Source organism: Nerophis lumbriciformis, linkage group LG12 (assembly GCF_033978685.3).
Source record: "Nerophis lumbriciformis linkage group LG12, RoL_Nlum_v2.1, whole genome shotgun sequence".
Classification (NCBI taxonomy): Eukaryota; Metazoa; Chordata; class Actinopteri; order Syngnathiformes; family Syngnathidae; genus Nerophis; species Nerophis lumbriciformis.
Genome location: NC_084559.2, coordinates 46,259,047 through 46,279,938, shown reverse-complemented (window position 1 = coordinate 46,279,938; position 20,892 = coordinate 46,259,047). Strand labels below are relative to the sequence as shown.

The 20,892-nt window shown below is 39.5% G+C and overlaps 1 long non-coding RNA gene across 1 annotated transcript in view; it reads right to left on the bottom strand.

Annotated features, from left to right (window-relative positions):
* Nucleotides 1-1,832: 1,832 nt before the first annotated feature.
* LOC133623385 (uncharacterized) overlaps nt 1,833-20,892 on the bottom strand; it is a 104,982-nt gene continuing 85,922 nt past the window's right edge. Inside the window, exons 3-4 of the long non-coding RNA XR_009817882.2 lie at nt 20,223-20,308; nt 1,833-2,019 (exon numbers count right to left, since the gene is read on the bottom strand). This is a non-coding gene — a long non-coding RNA (uncharacterized lncRNA). The remainder of the gene's footprint in view (nt 2,020-20,222; nt 20,309-20,892) is intronic.

The following is a 20,892-nucleotide window of genomic DNA, read 5'->3' as shown; positions in this document are numbered from 1 at the left end:
TTCTGTGGGTTGTTTTATTCTGCTTATTTTCCGTGTTGCCTGGAAATGTGACTGCTGGCTCGGGGGCATCCTTTGTCTCATCAAAAAAGCCGCCAAACATCATCGGACACTGTGGGAACGCCGTCTCACCTGTCAAGCCTCTGACAACTTGGTGCAAACATAAGGCGTGAAAAAAAAAAAGCGGCTCGGCCACCGATGTGCTTGTTTGTGCGTGTGTGTGTGTGTGTGTGTGTTTGCAGGGGGAGGGGGCAATAGGTGGAGGCCATCTTTCATCACATATTCCCCACAATATGATGATACAGGCCCAATTAAGGGACGGAGCGGTGTGAAAAATGTGATGACAGGGCAAGCGGAAGACAAGAGCGTCTGATGTGACATGTGAGAGGAAGACAAGCGAGGGAGAGGAAGGGGCTGAAAAGAAGGGAGGAGCCACGGCGCTAAAGGAAATGAAGACGGCTGCTGGGAAAAAGGGAGACGAGTGAGAATGAATGTTAAGTAGAGTAGGACAGAAAGAGTAATATGGCTGCAAAAAGAGGGGAAATGAAGATGAAGATGAATGGAGAGAAGAGCAGGACAAATTATACGCCTTTCTCATAAGAACACATTTCTCAAACTCCTTTTGATGGTCTTGGATTGAATTGTGTCGCACTTTTCTTTCCCAACTCAACAAAACATGAAGCGGTGAAATACACACACGCGTCTTATTGGCAACATATTCCGACGATGTCGCTCATATTGCACATTCAGGTACATTTATTTGATTTACCAGGCAAGGGATTTATTGTCTTGGTTTTTTTTCCCCAAGGTAAAACTTAAAACGGTGCGTCAGTTTTGATGCGGACGCTTTGATCGAGCTGACGGCTTTTATCAGCGGGCACGTTCCTCGTCATCAGCAAACAGGACCCAATTATGTCAGGCGCGTTGTTCTTTGGCACAGTAGTGTGCCGCGAAATACAGTCTGGTGTGCCGTGGGAGATGATGTAGTTTCACCTAATTGGGTTAAAAGTATTTTTTCCAAACCAGTATTTATAATCCGCAAACAATGTGCCGTTGTTGAGTGTCTGTGCTGTCTAGAGCGCGGCAGAGTAACCGTGTAATACTCTTCCATATCAGTAGGTGGCAGCAGGTAGTTAATTGCTTTGTAGATGTCGGGAATGACGACAATGGTTTGTCGTGATCCCAATATGCAGACGACAGCGGAAGGCAGCGTGCAGGTAACGCAAAAATAAACAAAAGGCGAGTGCCGCTAAGAAAAGGACGAAACTAAAACTGAACTGGCTGCAAAGTAAACAAAAACAGAATGCTGGACGACAGCAAAGACTTGCAGTGTGTGGAGCAGAGACGGCGTCCACAAAGTACATCCGTACATGACTTGACAATCAACAATGTCCCCACAAAAAAGGATAGCGTCCGCACAACTTAAATATTCTTGATAGCTAAAACAAAGCAGGTGCGATAAATAGCGCTCAAAGGAAGACATGAAACTGCTACAGGAAAATACCAACAAAACAGGAAAAGCCACCAAAATAGGAGCGCAAGACAAGAACTAAGACACTACACACAGGAAAACACCAACAAACTCAAAATAAGTCACGGCGTGATGTGACATGTCGTGACAGTACACCTACTTTGAGACAAGAGCTATAGTGATGCATGGTTGGGTATGGTTTAAATTCACATCCAACAATTGCGAGAACAACTTTTTACGGTCAATATCGACTGCCGAGTTTCATTTTTCTACTTTTTCTGCCTTCGGATTTTTTCAATGAAACAATTGTGCCTTGGCTCAAAAAAGGTTGAAAAACATTGCTTTAGCAAACAAGGAAATAACTCACACCAAACATCTCTGCTAGTTTAAGACGTTTTTTTTTATTTTCGCTGTCAAAAGACACACACTGAGGCGTTTAAAAAGTCAGGTAAAACCAAAAAAAAATTACACAGACTCTCAAGCTCCCAAAAATGAAAAAAAAGGCTCCTTTTTGTTTGGGCAGGGTCCACTCCTGAGGTGCAAGGCCACGCCTAAAAGGAAAAACAAATCACAATATTAGAAAAAAATGGTATACAGAAATGGTATAATTCATTTTTCCAACACTTCTATTCAAGGTGACAAGGTGGTTACCGGTCAATGACAGGACACATTTATATACACAATACAATAAATACAACAAAAAATAATACAATACATACAGTACAGGCCAAAAGTTTGGACACACCTTCTCATTCAATGTGTTTTCTTTATTTTCATGACTATTTACATTGTAGATTGTCACTGAAGGCATCAGAACTATGAATGAACACATGTGGAGTTATGTACTTAACAAAAAAAGGTGAAATAACTGAAAACATGTTTTATATTCTAGTTCCTTCAAAATAGCCACACTTTGCTCTGATTATTGCTTTGCACACTCTTGGCATTCTCTGGATGAGATTCAAGCCCGCCTGTGAAGTGAAAACCATTTCAGGTGACTACCTTTTGAAGCTGGATGTATTTCCTAAGTTTATGAACATAATATGAATTAAAAAAATACATGATTTTGTGGCGTTAAAAAATATCGATTTAATCATAGTAGTATTGACTAGAAACACTCTTGTATTTGGTATCATTACAGTGGCTGTCAGGTGTAGATGGCATTTGGCATTTGTTTACATTGTGAGCTATTGTATCCTCCTACGGTGTGTAATGAAGCATGTTTAGCTATTCCTCGTCCTGCAGTGATGATACTTGTAAGAAACTCACTTTATTTGTCGCCATGTAGGTAAGGATTAGTAATTTAGAAGTAGCTAAAACACTGCCGTATGCGGATGGACATTAGCCGCTAACTAGCTAGCCATGTCTTAAAGCACCTCTTGCTGTGGGCGTTTCAGTGTTATAACTTTGCCTTTATCTTTAGTTTTTAGACCAAAATGCGTCTGTTCTCCCTATTCTGTCTCCACACTGTGTCTGCTTGTAAGTACTCCGTGATTGTGCGCTGCCGAACATGCTCCTCTGCTCGTAAAACCAGCAATGTCATGACGTGACGACGATGCGCCGTCATGTCTGTAAAAAAATGAATAAATGGCGAACCGGAATACAGAGTATAGTAGCGTTTTTGATTCATTAGTACCGTGATACTATACTAGTACCGGTATACCGTACAACCCTAGTGCCTATACATGTGTACGTATATTGTACATGTGAAAAAAATAAAATAATAATGTTTCTACATGAGTTAAATATTATTGATAATATATTGCAACAAGATCAGTAAATTAATCATTGTATATGATAATAATGATAAGAAAGCCAGGTATTTCATCTATAAATAAGGGATGGGAGCAGGGCATGAATTTCATGGCTCTCGTTGCCCCCGTGTGTGGCCATGTGCCCCTCGAAAAATGATATGCGCCATTGTGGGCAAGAGGGACACTTTGCCTTAGCGTGGGCTCTTTTTGAATGCACTATGACTGGAAGTGTTCTTATCGTGGGCAAAAGGAACACATCTGCATGGGTTCTATTTTGAATGCACTGCAAGCTGGTTTCAAACACTTTATGTTCAAAAAGTGTACAAGTCTGTAGTGGGGCACAAAGAGACATTTATTTAATCTGATCATCAATCAGATTAGAATGTTCCTGTGTTCATGGACCCTGAAAAAAAATATCTGATTATGGTGTGCATTTTCATGTATCACTGCTTAAATCGGAATACTTTACTTTGACATTCGCAGAACCTAACATAATGTGTTATTATTTGTGCTATGGCGCCATCTTTTGGACGAGTTTGCTCACTGCATGTGCTGACTAAGCAGTGACTCATACTGTTAACAAACACGGTTTTGTGCATTTCTGCTTGTCCGACGTTATCGCGGTATTTATTTATCGTTTTTCCTTTTGCTCACTACTTTTGTTTTATCTCTCTTTCTGAAATGGAGCTGTTCTCTGCTTTTTATGTCGCGATTATGTACGGGTTGCAGCATGTCTTTATGTTACAACATTGTGCGTATGTGTTTGAGGCTAGCAGTTAGCACTTGGAGTAGATGTAATGTTGTGAATAAAACAGCTTGTTAAGACGACAACTGGATCCCTTCTTTTATTGAACTTATCGAATCAGTAAAGAATCTGGGTATTATCTTCGACCCAACTCTCTCGTTTGAATCACACATTAAGAGTGTTACTAAAACGGCCTTCTTTCATCTCCGTAATATCGCTAAAATTCGTTCTATTTTATCCACTAGCGACGCTGAGATCATTATTCATGCGTTCGTTACGTCTCGTCTCGACTATTGTAACGTATTATTTTCGGGGCTCCCTATGTCTAGCATTAAAAAATTACAGTTGGTACAAAATGCGGCTGCTAGACTTTTGACAAGAACAAGAAAGTTTGATCATATTACGCCTATACTGGCTCACCTGCACTGGCTTCCTGTGCACTTAAGATGTGACTTTAAGGTTTTACTACTTACATATAAAATACTACACGGTCTAGCTCCGTCCTATCTTGTCGATTGCATTGTACCATATGTCCCGGCAAGAAATCTGCGTTCAAAGAACTCCGGCTTATTAGTGATTCCCAGAGCCCAAAAAAAGTCTGCGGGCTATAGAGCGTTTTCTATTCGGGCTCCAGTACTATGAATGCCCTCCCGGTAACAATTAGAGATGCTACCTCAGTAGAAGCATTTAAGTCCCATCTTAAAACTCATTTGTATACTCTAGCCTTTAAATAGCCCCCCTGTTAGACCAGTTGATCTGCCGTTTCTTTTCTTTTCTCCTCTGCTCCCCTTTTCTTTGAGGGGGGGGGGGCACAGGTCCGGTGGCCATGGATGAAGTGCTGGCTGTCCAGAGTCGGGACCCGGGGTGGACCGCTCGCCTGTGCATCGGCTGGGAACATCTCTGCGCTGCTGACCCGTCTCCGCTCGGGATGGTGTCCTGCTGGCCCCACTATGGACTGGACTCTTACTCTTACTATTATGTTGGATCCACTATGGACTGGACTCTCACAATATTATGTCAGACCCACTCGACATCCATTGCTTTCGGTCTCCCCTAGAGGGGGGGGGTTACCCACATATGCGGTCCTCTCCAAGGTTTCTCATAGTCATTCACATCGACGTCCCACTGGGGTGAGTTTTTCCTTGCCCGTATGTGGGCTTTGTACCGAGGATGTCGTTGTGGCTTGTGCAGCCCTTTGAGACACTTGTGATTTAGGGCTATATAAATAAAGATTGATTGATTGATTGATTGATTATTGTTACATCGACACATGCCACTCCAGAGCATACTTTTGTTTTAGCTAGTCTTTAAAGCAACAAACTCAACCATATACAACGCTACTTATGTACATGTTGAATGGGGGGGGGGGGGGGGGGGGGGGGAGACAGCAGCACGACAATTGCTTCCTTCCGAGATGATTACATTTTCCACCAAAGTATAGCTGACATCAACGACATGCGTCCTAAGGATAATTGTAACCCAAATTTCGAAAAGTGTGTTTTAATGTACTACAATCCGAATTGTTTTTTATTTTTTATCTAGCATGAAAAATCAGATGTTATTTATGAAGATTTTTTATTTTTAAATTGATGTTATTTATTTAGAATTATACAATTCTGTGAAATCAACAGATTTGTTTATTTAATTGAAAGTAATGCATATTAAACATGTAATCATTCCTTAGCCTTTAAGCTACATTGATTATGACCGTGGACTTAAAATCAGTGTTTTATTTCATGGCCTTCCTGCCCTGACCACACCAAAGGCCAAGTGGCTTTGCCTCTGAAATGACAAAAATCCAGGCTTAAGTGGGATAAAATAAGTGTCACTTCTTCCCACCTCCTTTTTGGATACGAAACATCTAATCATTGTATATTGTTTTCATCATTGTTTACATGTTATCATTGTGAAACATTTGTATCTATTTCTTACTTTACTGAAATGTGATCAAGATTATTTTCTTTATATTATTACTTATCTAGCTGTGTTTTACCACTACGACTACTAGAACAATCCATCCATTTTCTACCGCTTATTCCCTTCGGAGTCGCGGGGGGCGCTGGAGCCTATCTCAGCTACAATCGGGCGGAAGGCGGCATACACCCTGGACAAGTTGCCACCTCATCGCAGGGCCAACACAGATAGACAGACAACATTCACACTCACATTCACACACTAGGGCCTATTTCTAGTGTTGCCAATCAACCTATCCCCAGGTGCATGTCTTTGGAGGTGGGAGGAAGCCGGAGTACCCGGAGGGAACCCACGCAGTCACGGGAAAAACATGCAAACTCCACACAGAAAGATCCCGGGTTTGAACTCACGACTACTCAGGACCTTCGTATTGTGAGGCAGACGCACTAACCCCTCTTCCACCGTGCTGCTAGAACTAGTTTATGTTAAAAATATTCTTATGTAGTTTTCTATCTAAGTGCTTTTTCTGTATTTTTGGTGCTACCTGCTGCTGGAATTTTAATTTCCCCGAGGTAACTTTCCCAAGGGATTACTAAAGTTCCTATCTATTTGTTATTTGCACATTTTTTTTGTTAACAATTTCTTTCCCATTAATTCATTTTAGTCCAAAAGCATGCACAAAATCAGTGATGGGCAAGCTACTTGGAATACGCAGTAAGCTAAGCTACAAGATACTCTCGATTAAATGTAACAAAGCTACAGGGGAAGATATCCCCGGAGAATTGTAGCAAGCTACGCTACAAGCTATACGACAAAAGTAGCTTGATACATTAAATCTACATTTAACGACATTTCTATTTTTGGACCACATGTATAATATCAATGTTAATGTAACTAAGAGTGTACAAATATTACTATTAACTATATGTCATTTAGCTGGGGACACCCTACAACTCCATCTCGGGGTCTCCACTCCCCACTGTATGTATTTATTTAGTTTGCCTTTTCTTTGGCCCACCCCTATAATGTTATTCATTTTCTCTACCTACAGTAAAAAACAGCATCTATCTACATCTTGACTTGTATGTTGTTTGGGAACATTAACATTGATTATGTGCAGTAAAACTTTTTCATGAATGGGAGTTCCTAAATTTGGGTTGCATGTCTTAGATGAAGAGAGCAGTTATGATTTTGGTTTACTGAGTAAACAACTACAAACTAAAGATTTGGGCATTGTTTTCTCTAAACACATACATTTGTCTAAATATGGCCAAGGACAAGCATTATTGTGGGTTTCCTGCATGTCATCTTCATCACTAAGGAACAATCTAATCTGTGGGAGATAATTCCTTTGCCATTTTCATGTATATATATATATATATATATATATATTTTTTTTTATTTTTATTTTTTTTTTTTTTTTGGGAGTCAGCTTGAAGCGTCCCTCTGTCTCTGACTGGATCGTCATCATGTGACATGAGTGCATCACTGTTATCATTTTGCATACTAGTTTCGATGATCCGCCTTATCTTGCCTCTGATTGGCCAGTCCGTAATGTTTCGCCCTAATGTGTCGTAATGTTCACATTAGTATATTAGGCTATATTTATCGCTATATTAGTCTATTTATACCTGCATTGTCCTTTCCATCCTTACACTTTCCATCATTGTAACTGAGCTACTGTGTTGAACAATTTCCCTTGTGGATCATTAAAATGTGTCTAAGTCTAAGTCTAAGTCTAATTCATCCAGGTCGTTGGATTTTCTCCATATTTTTTTTTTTGGCCTGGATTGGCAGTCCATTTTCTCTCTTTGTCGCTTGTAACTTTGATGTAAGCTACCTAGCTACATGGGTCTACAAACAGATAAGCTACAGGAAAAGCTACTCGTTAAAAAAGTAGCTAAGCTACCGACAAGCTGCTGGAAAATGTAGTTAAGCTACGTGGCTTAGCTACATGTAGCTTGTTACTGCCCATCACTGCATACAATTACATTCAAGTTTGAGTCCAATCATACAAAAATTGTTTAACACAAACAAAAAAGTGTCCAAATTCCAAATACAATTCTGCTTAGTGACCCAATTTGCATCCACTCATCGTCATCCATTATGAAGAATTTGTCAGGTTTGTAACTGACAGTTCAGTTAGGTTTTTGGTTTTCCTGTCTTTGTTTCCTGTCAGTGCTCTTATTTTGGTTATTTCCTGATTATCTCCCTGAGTGCTTTGTCCCCTCAGCTGTGGCTAATTGGCACCTGGTCACACCTGGTGTCAATCAGCCAGCTGCTATTTGAACCTGCCTTACTCTCCAGTCAGTGCTGGATTATTGTCACTACTACCTGTCATAATACTTGTCGTTGTAGCTCTGTCTACTTTTGTTCACTCTGCTCATGTCATAGTTCCTTCATGTCACAGTAAGTGTTTTTGTTTCTTGTCGACAGTTAGCCTTCGTGCTATTTTAGTTCATAGCCAAGTTTGTTCTCCGCCTTGTGCGCGCCTTTTGTTTGTACCCTTTTGTTTGTTTTTTTGCTATAGTGTTAAATTAAATCATGTTTTCCTGGACAAAGCCTGCCATCTCTGCATCTTCGGGTTCGTTACCAACATACTCTGACAGAATTGTCCAAAAAAACTTGGAATATTTGTAGAATTTATTATCCGTATACACAAGTTTCCAGGCCTTTGCAACGCAACCTGAGACACATCACTCGTCATCGTTGGTCAGAACAGAAGTGTTCACCACACCTGTGACCACAACCCACACACCACCTGTGTGTGTTGTGTATCTTGTCTGTGTTGAAGCACTTGTAGAGTTACATCACATCCCGGAGTAATGAAAGAGGTCGAAGAGCAGTGAGTTTGTGTGTGTACGACAAAGTCTTCAACAATAGTGGCTGACATTAACCTCCACCCCACACACACACAACACATATCCCACTGCACGTTTCCCCTTTTCTTCTCACATGTATTGTCTTACATGATGTCCTTAGAACCCGGTAAGACAGCCGCTGACATTTTTCTTTCCTTTTATGAGCTGAGGACACATGGCCTGGGAGTGTCTCGGGGTTACAACTGCTTATTATTCTCCAGGAGGAAATGACTCAAGGTACGTTTACACAACAGCGGACACATTAGTTGTGTAGTTAAACGTGCACTTTCCGCGGGGAGACGCATTCGAAGCGCAAACACAAATGTGGTGGTTTTGGTTGAGATGTACTCAAGAACGCCAACAATGAACATGCATTATATACAGTCGTGATCAAAAGTTTATATACACTTGTAAAGAACATAATGTCATGGCTGTCTTGAGTTTCCAATAATTTCTACAACTCTTATTTTTTTGTGATGGAGTGATTGGAGCACACACTTGTTGGTCACAAAAAACATTCATGAAGTTTGGTTCTTTGATGAATTTATTATGGGTTTACTGAAAATGTGACCAAATCTGCTGGGTCAAAAGTATACAAACATCAATGTTAATATTTGATTACATGTCCCTTGGCAAGTTTCACTGCAATAAGGCACTTTTGGTCGCCATCCACAAGCTTCTGGCAAGCTTCTGGTTGAATTTTTGACCACTCCTCTTGACAAAATTGGTGCAGTTCAGCTAAAATTGTTGGTTTTCTGACATGGACTTGTTTCTTCAGCATTGTCCACACGTTTAAGTCAGGACTTTGGGAAGGCCATTCTAAAACCTTAATTCTAGCCTGATTTAGCCATTCCTTTATCACTTTTGACGTGTGTTTGGGGTCATTGTCCTGTGGGAACACCCAACTGTGCCCAAGACCCAACCTCCGAGCTGATGATTTTAGGTTGTCCTGAAGAATTTGGAGGTAATCCTCCTTTTTCATTGTCCCATTTACTCTCTGTAAAGCACCAGTTCCATTGGCAGCAAAACAGGCCCAGAGCATAATACTACCACCACCATGCTTGACGGTCGAATGGTGTTCCTGGGATTAAACGCCTCACCTTTTCTCGTCCAAATATATTGCTGGGTATTGTGGACAAACAGCTCAATTTGTGTTTCATCTGACATCACATGGACAAAGATAAGTCCTTCTGGAGGAAAGTTATGTGGTCAGATGAAACACAAATTGAGCTGTTTGGCCACAATACCCAGCAATATCTTTGGAGGAGTAAAGTCCTGACTTAAACGTGTGGACAATGCTGAAGAAACAAGTCCATGTCAGAAAACCAACAAATTTAGCTGAACTGCACCAATTTTGTCAAGAGGAGTGGTCAAACATTAAAGCAGAAGCTTGTGGATGGTTACCAAAAGCGCCTTATTGCAGCAAATATTAACATTGCTGTATGTATACTTTTGACCCAGCAGATTTGGTCACATTTTCAGTAGACCCATAATAAATTCATAAAAGAACCAAACTTCATGAATGTTTTTTGTGACCAACAAGTATGTGCTCCAATCACTCTATCACAAAAAAATAAAAGTTGTAGAAATTATTGGAAACTCAAGACAGCCATGACATTATGTTCTTTACAAGTGTATGTCAACTTTTGACCACGACTGTATGTTTGTACCCAAATATAACAATTTTTTAGGAAAGAAATGTGTAACGGTTCCCTAATGGTTTGAGGGCTTGTCTTTAATCCGCTTGAACTCCCAGAGTCCACTGGACTACGAGCACCACTTCCTCCATTGCTCCCACCACACCTGATGCTCAGGCATTAAGATATTACATTTCCCTGTAACTATGGCGCTGGCTGACAACATATGTCATGGGGATTACTATATCCGCTGACGACTTTGGAGTCCAAAAACAAAACCATTTCAACTCCACTGTGTGGTGTCCTTGTGTGTCAGAGGGACATCGACTAAGACCCTGTCTACATTAAGCCGGATAGCTCAATAAACTAATAAGTATTTAGCCTAAGCCCCGTTTCGGCCACACTAAATCATAATTTAAGATAACCCTCCTTGGATCATTTTTTACACGGGTAAGTGCGCCGTCTATTTCTTGAATCTCCGGCTCTTAGCTTTGTATGGACTCATTGATCTTAAACGACCATTGTGTGTGTGTGGACAAGGATAAGGTTAGATGGGATTTACCCTGGATAACCTTAGCCAGGGTAAATATTTTAAAATTAGTGTAGAAGGGGCCTAAGACCACAGATGTGGAACACGGTTACACTGAGGGCCACATCGCAGTTATGGCTGCCCTAAGAGGGCCGCTTGTAACCGTATTATTAATTGTATAATATCATGAGGTGTCATGATATTATCAAATTAATTGCTGTGCATTTGATTATTATATTTGTATTACATACACTGTAAAAAAAATATATCGATTTTTCAGTAAAAAACAAACAAAAAACTGGCAGCTGAGTCGCCAAAACTTCACCGTAAAAATTACGATGTTTTTTTTTTACAGCACATTAATGTAAATGGAAAAACGGTACTATAGTTTTTTTTTCTGTAAAATCCTGGCAACTATACAATATTATACATTGTATATATTACATACAAATATAATATAATAATATAATATATAAGTATATATTACATACTGTATATATAATATGTAAATATCAAATATATGTTATATTTTATATTGCTACTATGGTACATTTTTAGTCTACTTTATAATTTTTGTTTTTGCCCTGTTTTTGTGCCCTTGTGTGAATTATCATTCCATCCTTATCCTTTCCATCCTTTGCAAATGAGCTACTCTGTGGAACAATTTCCCTTGTGGATCAATAATGTTTGTTTAAATCTAAGTCTAACTGAGCTGCCAGTTTTTGTTTTTTTACTGTAAAATCTATTGTCATTTTTACAGTGTACAATTTGATGAACAACTTGCTTTAATATAACTCAAGCAGATATTTTTTTTGTTTTAATTTTAAAAAGTTTGAAATTAAAGATAGTATTATATTTGTTGCATTATTAGATAATAAAGTTTAAAATATACTCAATAGCATGCAATACATGTATTTCTGTCTGTCACCATGAAACAATTACATTTCGTAAATGATAACATGCTTTATTGACTCATATTTTAGGGATTACGCGGGCCGCTTTAAATGAAGTGGAAGGCCAGATCTGGCCCCCGGGCCTTGAGTTTGACACATGTGACTTAGACTATCTGCAGTTCATCCACATGACAACTGCATTCTGGGTACCAGCTGCAACAATAGTTTTTGAGAAACATCATTGTCAGTCCACACTAGGGATGCAATGATAAGTGATATCAATAGGCCTGGGCCGAAAACACATTTTGCTTGTCGATATATTACAAATTATTGTAGATAAACGATATTATTGCCAAGATTTTTACAAGACCAAATGATAATACACAATAATAATGCATGTATATCCTTTCAAATGCAATAAACTTGTATTTATTGTGTATTTTAACATTGCAATTGGAATGAACATTTTTTAAATCTCAAAGTTGAATAAAACAAAGAAATAATAACAATAAAATATACTTTGTCTGTTAGCAAAATTTGGTGCTTAAATACAAATTACAACCAAAAGCAATAACATATCTTAAGGAGGAGATGGAGGGAGCCCTCAAATATACAGTACAGGCTAAAAGTTTGGACACACCTTCTCATTCAATGTGTTTTCTTTATTTTCATGACTATTTACATTGTAGATTGTCACTGAAGGCATCAAAACTATGAATGAACACATGTGGAGTTATGTACTTAACAAAACAAGGTGGAATAACTGAAAACATGTTTTATATTCTAGTTTCTTCAAAATAGCCACTCTTTGCTCTGATTACTGCTTTGCACACTCTTGGCATTCTCTCTTGATGAGCTTCAAGCACACCTGTGAAGTGAAAACCATTTCAGGTGACTACCTCTTGAAGCTCATCGAGAGAATGCCAAGAGTGTGCAATGTAAATAGTCATGAAAGTAAAGAAAACGCATTGAATGAGAACGTGAGTACAAACTTTGGGCCTGTACTGTACACAACCATAACAATAAACAAAATAGCTAAATAAAGTAATGACAAAAAGTCACACTTCAATATTGAACATGGTCTAGTTGTACATGATTTAACTGGCATCAAGTCAGGACTTTCTTAAAGAAAAGTGCAGAGTAACAATATAAACACTAAACTTTAAACAGGTGTATTAACAGCTCATAAGCAACATTAAATTAGGTTTAGCAAAGTCCGAGTGAGGAAAACTGACAGCACTTTTAAAAAATGCTAGTTTTACCACAGTATTAAATGGCAGCATGTCTTTGGTGATGTATGTTTTGTTTACACTGACCTGGCTTGTTCACCAAAGTGTTTGCACATTCGGCAAACTGGCTTCTCAGTGTTGATAGGCTCATCTTGTTCCAAAGGTTTAAACTGAAATATTCCCACACAGTTGGTTTTGTGATCATTTTGTCCGTGTTAGCTGCTACATGCTAACTAGTTGCATCTGTGATGCTAGCGGGCCAGAAGAATCAAAGACACTTAATGAGGACAAGATAATTCACCCTATTCTTTTCATTCCGCTATTGCACAAACACGCGTAGTCGCTAAAAGCGACGGACAGCGTGAATGCTCTTGAAGCATGCACATGGCGATTTATCGACCCTGGAAAACTTACCGTCTTTAATTTATATTTATTGTCGGTTATTTGACTTATCGAATTGCAGCCTAGGTCTAGATCAGGGGAGTCAAACGTACGGCCCGCGAACAGGTTTTATCCAGCCCGCGGGATGAGTTTGCTAATTATAAAATGTAGCCGAAATTTTTGAATGAAAGAAACAGCTGTTCTTAATGTGTCCACTGGATGTTGCAATAGCAATTCTTTGTATCTTTGTATATGATGCTACATATGTACAAAAAAACAAAAAACACATGTCAGTCGAGGAAAATGATCAAACTACATAAATAACATCCTGTAATTTGATTTTGATATTCTTTTTTTATCTTGATAGATGGAAAATTAACACCAATGAGTTGACTGATGAACATTATCACATAATTTATTCAGGAAGTATAAATAACGAGAAATAAAGATAGAATACTATTAACCGCAACATGTAAGTGTAAAATTTTTTAATTTGTACATTTTCAGAATGTGCTTGTTCTGAAATTGTCTTTATTTTTAAGTTATCGTGCAGTGATTTTACCAGTCCGGCCCACTTGTGAGTCGATTAGTTTGACACCCTGCTCTAGATATTAATGATAAATTGTGATAAAAGCCTTAATGGTTAGTAGTACTGTACTGTGGAACCGAGATAGTACGACTTCTTTGTTTTACGAACCACAGACCGAATACAAATATGTTTTGGTGTACAAACTTTGTCTTGTTGATCCCTAATTGCAGCGTTTCCTAGAACCTCAAATGTTAAACCTGACTCATCTTAGAATATTGGACTTCAGTCCTTCACACTGTTAGTCATTGACTGCCCTCAATTTTTTTTTCCCTTCAGGAAATCAGCCTGAACAAAAGTGTTTTGCCCGGACTTTTCTTCTTCAACACATTTCTCTGATGTTTAGCTGACAGTACAGAACAGTTCAGGGTTGGCAGGCGGTCCCTCAGCTATCGACAGCCAAAGTCAGCCCATCTCCAAAAGATGAAGGGAAGTGAATTCAGACAAGTGGAGCGCCAGAGTCTGCCTTCTCAGTGCACCTCAAGGGCGCCTGCCTGTCTTTCTGCCTGCATGCAAGCAGCTGATCTCAGTCATAGCAGTAGCGCCTTCTCTGCTGACACCTCACTTCAAACCCTCTGTACATCTACAAGCATCATGAGGGTCCAGGTCAAATGCACTAACTCAATGATGGTGAGCTTTTCTTTTATTTGTTTTCGCTGAAGTAACGTAAAAAGCAAACTCGTATTTATGTGACCGAAACGTAAACTCTATGTGCCCTTGGTGAAGCAACTTGGCTGACATTTGAGAGTCTATATAAGTATGGCACATCTTAACACGCTTCCTCACCAAAGTGCTCCACATAGGGTTGTAAGGTATACAGGTAGTAGTATAGTAACGTGGTACTAATTCATCAAAAACGGTACTAAACTCTGTTTGAAAAGTACCAGTTCTGTCTATCTGTGTGGACCTTGGGAGGAGGTGGCGACTTGTCCAGGGTGTACACCGCCTACCGCCCGAATGCAGCTGAGATAGGCTGCAGCACCCAAGAAAAAGGATGGATGGATGGGTTCGCAGTTTTTTTTGTTTGTTTAGTTTTTATTTATGTGTCATGTTTTGACATTGCTGGGTTTACGAGCAGAGGAGCATGTTCGGCAGCGCACAATCATGGAGTACTTACAATCAGACAGTATGTAGACAGAAAGGGGTGAATGGACGCATTTTGGCCTAAAAACTGACGATAAAAGTAAAGCTATAACACGGAAATGCCCTGAGACATGGCTAGCTGGCTAGCAGCTAACATCCGTCAACAGTCGGCGGTGTTTTGGCTACTTCTAAAGCACTAATCCTCGCCTCCATGGCGACAAATAAAGTAAGTTTCTTACAAGTATCATCCCTGCAGGACGAGGAATAGCTAAACATGCTTCACTACACACCGGATGAGGATACAATAGCTCACCGGCGTTACCGCTAACAAACGCCATGGGTGGATCTACACCTGACATCCATTGTAATTATACCAAGTACAATAGCGTAGCTAGTCGATACTACTATGATTACATCAATATTTTTTAGCGTCACAAAATCTTTTTTCCTTTTTTTAAAATGTATATTATGTTTATAAACTCAGGAAGTATGTCCCTGGACACATGAGGACTTTGAATATGACCAATGTGTGATCCTGTAACTACTTGGTATCGGATCGATACTTAAATGTGTGGTATCATCCAAAACTAATGTAAAGTATCAAACAACAGAAGAATAAGTGATTATTACATTTGAACAGAAGTGTAGATAGAACATGTTAAAAGAGAAAGTAAGCAGATATTAACAGTAAATGAACAAGTAGATTAATAAACCATTTTTACAGCTTGTCCTTTATAATGTTGACAAAATAATAGAATGATAAATGACACAATATGCCAGCAGACTAATTAGGAGCCTTTGTTTGTTTACTAAAAGACAAGTTGTCTCGTATGTTCTCTATTTTATTTAAGGACAACATTGTTCTTTGATTGCAATAAGAAACACATGTTTAATGTAACCTGAGATTTGTTGTTAAAATAACAGCCAATAATGCCATTTTTTGTGGTCCCCTTTTTTTGGAAAAGTATCGAAACGTTTTGAACTACATTTTGGTACCGGTATAAAAGGCCAAACGTTTGGAACCACCTTTTCATTCACAACACAACTGATGGTGCCAACCTCATTGATAAAGCAAGACATTCCACTAATCAACTCTGATAAGGCACACCTGTAAAGTGAAAACCATTTCAGGTGACTACCTCTTGAAGCTCATCGAGAGAATGCCAAGAGTGTGCAAAACAGTAATCAGAGCAAAGGGTAGCTATTTTGAAGAAACTAGAATACAAAACATGCTTTCAGTTATTTCACCTTTTTTTGTTAAGTCCATACTGTAACTGCACATGTGTTCATTGTGTATTTAAAAACAATGGAACTTGTGTTCCGAGTAAAGAACAAAAGCCTTCCAGCTTGTATTCTTTTAAATGATTTAAATTATAACTATAATTTACAGGGGATATTGATTTTTGAAATATGTTAAATAAGAACGAATATAAAATACAAATGTATTTCAGTTTTAGGAGTTAAATGGTGGAACAAGCTCAGTGATGAGTTGAAGACATGTAGTTCTTTGTTAAGGTTTAAGAAAGCCTTGAAAGGTGAAATAATGGACAATTATAAAATATAGCAACGATTACTTTCATCCCATTGATTTTTTTGAACGTTGATGTTCCAGGCAATCTAATATTCAGTGAATGTATATGATAGGCAAATATAAGCCTTGGCTTCAGCCTATTCCTTTTTCGGTCATTCTTGTTCTTGTTGTGTGTGTATATGTGTATGATTTTTAATATGTATAATCTGTGCTGTTAAATTGATCACACAAAATGGTTGATTGTATGACCAAAATAAACTCATTTCATTTCATTCATAGTTGTGATGCCTTCAGTGACAATCTACAATGTAAATAGTCATGAAAATAAAGAAAACACATTGAAAGAGAAGGTGTGTCCAAACTTTTTCTCCTGTACTGTATGTGTATATATTGTCACTTGTTATCACATGATCGGGATTAAGACTTCTCTAATTATTAATTAAAGTGTTGCTTTCAGTGTAGATGACGTTCGCTCTGTATTTACGTGGTATCGTATCGATACCTACAATTCCCAGTATTGCCCAGCCCTACCAACATGGTTTGGGTTGTTCTTTGTCTAAAAGTTAAGTTCAAATTAAAGTACCAAAGATTGTCACACACACAGTAGGTGTGGTGAAATGTGTCCTCTGCATTTGACCCATCACCCTTGATAACCCTCTGGGAAGTGAGGGGAGCAGTGAGCAGCAGCGGTGGTCACGCCCAGGAATAATTTTTGGTGATTTAATCCCAATTCCAACTCTTGATGCTGAGTGCCAAGCAGGGAGGTAATGGGTCCCATTTTTATAGTCTTTGGTATGACTCGGCCGAAAACAGAATTTTACACACGGTATAAAACACTGTACGGGCTCACTTTTTTACCTGGTATTAAACAGGAACGTGTTCACTTTCTATGTCCACTGTAAAGTGTTGACATGTTTCATAATCTGTCATATTGTGGCAAACAAGAACAGCATATCTACTTGAATCGCTGACATGCCCCAAAATATAACTGACACATGAAGACATCCCTTCACCACGCCAGTCACTTTCTCCTTTTGTCAGGGCCTCCCAACCTCAGGGAGACATATTCTTTTTCATCTGTCAGCGTAGACGGGAACTTACATGTTCCAAAAAAACACACCAAAAAAACGACGAAACACAACAATGGTCTTGCTAGCACGGAAGAGGCAGCGTGTTTTGTATGCTTGAAGCAATGCATTATCTGCTAAGTGTGTAGTAACCCCCTACAGTAAATAATGGATGCTCCTTTTGGACGGCGTGGCGCGGTTGGGAGAGTGGTCGTTTCAGCAACCCGAGGGTTTCTGGTTCAATCCCCACCTTCTACCATCCTAGTCACGTCCGTTGTGTCCTTGAGCAAGACTCTTCACCCTTGCTCCTGATGGGTCCTGGTTAGCGCCTCGCATGGCAGCTCCCGCCATCAGTGTGTGAATGTGTGTGTGAATGGGTGAATGTGGAAATAGTGTCAAAGCGCTTTGAGTACCTTAAAGGTAGAAAAGCGCTGTATGTAGTACAACCCATTTATTTATTTTTTCTTGTGGAAAAAAAACACTTTAGGGACCAGTGGTGGTTTACCTGTATAAATGCCAGAGGTGTGGACTCGAGTCACATGACTTGGACTCGAGTCAGACTCGAGTCATGAATTTGATGACTTTAGACTCGACTTGACAAAATGTAAAAAGACTTGCAACTCGACTTAGACTTTAACATCAATGACTTGTGACTTCACTTGGACTTGAGCCTTTTGAATTGACATGACTTGACATGACTTGCTACTTTCCCCAAAACCCAAAGATGAAAAAGTTATTCGGGAGCGCTCCGTATTTTTCATTGTGTACTTGTCTATCAGCGTTGCGTGTGTCAGCTGGTGTGCTGTCAGTACAACAGCCAATCAAATTAGATCTACTTTGTTTTCATCACACAGCATTCATCCAATCAGATTGCAGGACAACCAACGAAGAAGACATGTCCAAACCACACGCCGGTGAACAAAAAATGATACCTAAAATAATTTCGTTTGGGTATAAAAATTACGAGGTGGTCAACACAAAACGGTTTGCAGTATGCAACACATGCGGTTCGAAAATGACTGATGGAGAGGCAACAACTTCCAACTTCGTCCGGCATTTGAAGTTGCACAAAGAACGGTAAGTTTTGAATGTAAGATAACGTTTATTGGCTAAGTAACGTGACTTTTATTTGCTGTGTAGTTAAATCAGTGAGGCTGTAAACTCACTGCTAACGTTATAACGTTATTGCAAACACGGGAATCTGTTGCAGTTCACTACCTTATTCATACTTTTTGTTCAGTGATTTTTTTTAAGCAGGGTTAGTCAATATATCACACGTAACGTTAGACGGCAGTCAGCAGCACCGCGTATTTTAGCCACCTAAAAAAAGACAAAAATGGTAAAATAAAGGTCAGTTAAAATGTATACTATATTATGAATATGTGTATCGTTTTAGCTAGCTTTCTGACATACTGTTGGTTGTTTACCTCAGTGGTCCCCAACCACCGGGCCGCGGCCCGCTACTGGTCCGTGGATCGATTGGTATCGGGCCGCACAAGAAATATATATATATTTTTTTCTTTCTTTTTTTAATTAAATCAACATAAAAAACACAAGATACATTTACAAGTAGTGCACCAACCCCAAAAAACTCTCTCCCCCCTTTTGTTCTGGGCATTGAACATGAAGACTCTTCCTTCACTGTTCCGAGTGGCCATGAGAGTCTTGGCAGTGCCTGCCTCCAGTGCTCCAGTGGAGCGAGTTTTCAGCCATGGTGGCATCATACTACGCCCCCATCGTGCACAAATGACTGACAGACTCTTGGCTAATTTGGTCTTTTGCAAATGCAATGCAGCATAGGGCCCTGACATATAAAAAGTACAACTTTTTTGTTATGTTCACGTATATGTCATGTTTTTTCAATGTTAACACTTTTGTACAAATAAGTACATTTGCACTTTATTTTTCAATGTGTTTGTTCTGTAAAGGAATGAGTTAATGTTTAAAATGACTGGTTAATAGTGCTATTATGAAGTGCAATGTCAGCACAATTTTCTTTCCTGCAATTTAAAATGCACTTGTTTTAATAAATAAATACAGCGTTTGAAAAGCATACACAATCTGTGTTAATATATTAGTCTGTGGTTAAAAGGACTTGAAAGGACTCGAAACTCAAAATGCAGGACTTAGGACTTGACTTGAGACTTTCCAGTCTTGACTTTGGACTTGACTCGGGGCTTGCCTGTCTTGACTCGGGACTTGACTCGGACTTGAGGGCAAAGACTTGAGACTTACTTGTGACTTGCAAAACAATGACTTGGTCCCACCTCTGATAAATGCCCTTTCTATGTCTTTGAAGAAAGGGATAGCACTAAAGGATGTGGGTCAGGTGATTTCATTAGCACAGCATTTCTCGATGTGTCTCCTTCAATCAGCCGTTTGACACATGCCGTGTCACTCAAAATGTCTCACGGACACTTTTGCGGAAAATACTGTGGTGAAAGGCATGCGGAGGCTGGTGATCCAGGGCGGGGAGGGCATTTGTGAAATACAGCCCACATAAAAAGAGGGCAGAAACGGTAATGCTTGAGAGGAGAACGTCACCTTTGTGATATGCTGAATATCCTTGACGTTTTCGCCTGAAGACCGACATCATCGGGGCATTTGCTTCCGGGAGGTCTTCGTCAAACCTAAACAAGACGCAGAGAAAACGTCAGCTCCATAAGCGCATAGATGACTCAAGTTTGCGGGAAGAAGTAAGTGTGCACTTTGCAGCAACCTCAAAACACAGAGTTGCACCAAATGTAACTTCTAAAGTGTGCTAGAAGGTAAGTAAGTCTCTTTGGTCTCCCCTCACCGCCCGTTCATGCTGAGGTTACATCGAAAGAGTTTCAGCTATTGTGAATTATTTACTTGATTCACCATTCGTCCCCTTTAACCTCCCCAGCAAATGCACAGGGCTGTCAGGGTTAAAAATATACTCCCATAGGATCTGCATTTAAGTGTGTATGTGTGTGAGAGGGAGTGGGTGTATAGGGGACACAATAAAACAGTATATAACCTCTGACACGCAGACCATTGTCTCTTCTCTCTCTTTCGGTCTAGCATAGAACTCATGAGAGGGTTGCTATTAGTGGAGAAACCGGTCCCCCAGAAGGGACTATTAGAACACAGAAGTGTGTGACCGTGTGATTATTGACCTGTGCATCATGAGGGTACAGAGCTTTAAAGGGGAACTGCCCTTTTTTGGAATGTTGCCTATCCTTCACAATCA